This window comes from Protomyctophum parallelum, assembly GCF_964188405.1.
Source record: "Protomyctophum parallelum genome assembly, chromosome: 6".
Taxonomy (NCBI): Eukaryota; Metazoa; Chordata; class Actinopteri; order Myctophiformes; family Myctophidae; genus Protomyctophum; species Protomyctophum parallelum.
The window spans coordinates 40,847,901-40,850,758 of record NC_139701.1 but is presented as its reverse complement, the minus strand read 5'-3'; positions in this window follow the sequence as shown (position 1 = coordinate 40,850,758).

Genomic DNA, 2,858 nt, shown 5'->3' with positions numbered 1-2,858 from the left:
TTTAAAGGTCAATAAACTGACTGACAATAAACTTTTTTACTTGACTGTTCTATTCGCTTTTGTCTACTTATTTGGGGTGGCTCGTATCAATGAGCTAGGGGGGCTCAGCCCTCCCTATCTTATGGAGTAAAGATGAGAAATTATTACTTTATACTATATACTTTTATATTCTGGTATAATCTAAAGCAGCAACGGCATCAAATAGTTACAAGAAAAACACAATAGGCTGATTTATTTTTTACAGTCCATTGGCTTTGATTGCGTTGAATGATTGACAGCTGCTTGGTTTACTTGCCACTGCTCAGCCATAATGCCCGCCTCAGACTGTGAGGTCATTGGCTATACCAATCACAGCACCTGATCGTGTGTGCTTGTTTATGATGTGGAAGAATTTTAAATGAAGTTTATTATTTACTTTATAATACGTTTTGTCCCGTGTCCGTGGAGGAGAAAATGAAGTTAAGAGACTGGGAGCAGTGTCTCTTTTGGATATAACAAAAGGAAAGGAGACAAAATACGTTTTGTGAGTTTGAAATTCTTGCTTGGGGCAGACAGCTGACACACCGGACCCACAAAGGTATTGTGGTCTGCTTCATTCATCTCACAAAGTTAAGAAACCTAATTGCTGGTTTAATCACATTGAAAGTGGCTCGAGCTGTCATTGAGTTGGGAAGAGAGAGATAGGCTGTGTTTGTGTGCGTGTGCGTGTGTTAGTGTTGTTTCCGTGCCGTGTGTGTGTGTGTGTGCCTTGCAAGTTGCATTATTCCATTTTGGTCGGTGCTGTACCTACGTTTGCGCCAGTTGCGCGTGTGTGAGTCATAGAGTGAGTGTGTGTTTTTCGTCTCGACGTGTGTGTGCGTGCATGCGTACTGTTATTATTGACGGTATAAGAGCAGTTATCTACATACAAATACAAACAATGTTCAGTGGAGTGTTTTGTTGTGGGCATGCACTTCTGTTGTTGTGGAGCACTTGCTGTAACAAAATATAGGCCTGTAGTAGTGTCATTGCTGTACTTTGATATCTGGATTCTGGAATATGATGCTATTGCTGCAGGTTGAACTAGTAGCATATAGTGTAATGGATGTCTTATAGCCCCCCCCCCCAAAAAAAAAAAAATCACTGCCAGCCGCCACTAGGCATTCTTTTTATTATTTGTGAATGAATATTTTGTGAAGGCACCAATAGACACCACAATATCATCATAGTATCGATACAGAGATACTTCATACTTGGGCATGAAAGCTGAGTCATCTCGTCAGATTAACTCAGCCAATAGGCTTGTTGAATACCAACGAAGTTGACCTTTAACCAATTAACTGGTACATCCAGTGGAACTAATCAGCCTGGTATTCCTAAACTAATCTAATGGGATAAGTACATTATGCTTAAAAGGTTAAACCTAACCTTATTCCTACATTATCTTGGATAAAAACTTTTTTATTTTTGAAAAGCAGTTAAAGCATATGCATTATGCACGAATGTTAATTTAACCAAATTTAAGTTGTTTTCATCACATTAGAAGGGACAAAACTGCAAGCTGTACATGCATGCTATGATATTCTCATATATTCTCATATTCTCATCTATCATATATCTATCAAACTGTCTTAAAACCAATAACCTCAATATACAAACGGGCTATAAAAATCATGGATCTAAAACCGATGAAATGGCACGGTATTTTTTTTGTAAGTTTGATTTTTGATTAATTTTTTCTACTATCAAATAGTTTTTTAAATGTTTACATGGTCATGTTTCACCTTTGTTCTCTGGACTGGTTGATGGTCTTCGGAACTCCGTTAGAGCAACTACACCAGCCTCAACAAGGGGTACTATTGTTCCCAGGTGTAACAATTCTTTCGGGCTTCTATTCGCAGTAAAGGGGGCAAACCTTTGGAACTCCTTGCCTACGGGTCAAACTAGAGACGGATGGTAATGTGTCCTACAGAGGACTCAAACTATGGTTGAAATCAAATAAACTGCTCACATGTATAGCGTCTGACTGGTTACCTCAGTGATTATGTTTAATTTTGCTTTATAGGTCAATTTAATGGGTATTGTAAAATATATATAAATTGTTGTAAAATATTATTAGTATAGTATATTATATTATTTAATTTTTTTAAGTTAGTTCAAATTAGTTAAGGTAGTTCAAATTAGTATACAAAGGCCAAACCAGGGACTGGAGTTGCAAATTAGCCTTGGCTAAAAACATGAAACCCAACGGTGTAATGTTTTTTCAACTTGATACTTTTTGTCCCTAGCTGTTACATAACCCTAATTAACCCTATTCCTATACTTAACCCCAGTAAAACTAAATCTAAACTTATTTCTAACCTTATTCTCAAAACAAAATAAAGAATACAAGAACCGTGGCACCAAACGGTCGGCGGGAGAAAACAAAAGAGGCAGAGTGTGTTTTTGGGTGAACATTCCGGATACCGGCTTGGCTTTTCAACCGGCAGAGGAACTCTTTTTGCACTACTGTAGTTCATAGACCCTGTGCGCTAGTGCTATAGGGCCCCCAGAAAACATTGGGAAAATGTGCGTTTTTCTGGTCATAATCAGACAGTTGAGTTGAGAGGTGCATACTGTAGTTAGCCTTCCTGTGTATGTGTGTGTGTGTGTGTGTGTGTGTGTGTGTGTGTGTGTGTGTGTGTGTGTGTGTGTGTGTGTGTGTGTGTATGTGTCTCTAACAGTAAGTCAGTGTTTGATCACATGCTTTATTTGCCCTTGTTCTTAATGCATGGGTGTACTGTAACTTAAATTAACCTTGTTAACCTAATATTCTACCAGGTGTTGTCTATATGAATTGATTGAAGGGTGTATAAGCACTGGTGATCTTACTTATTTAC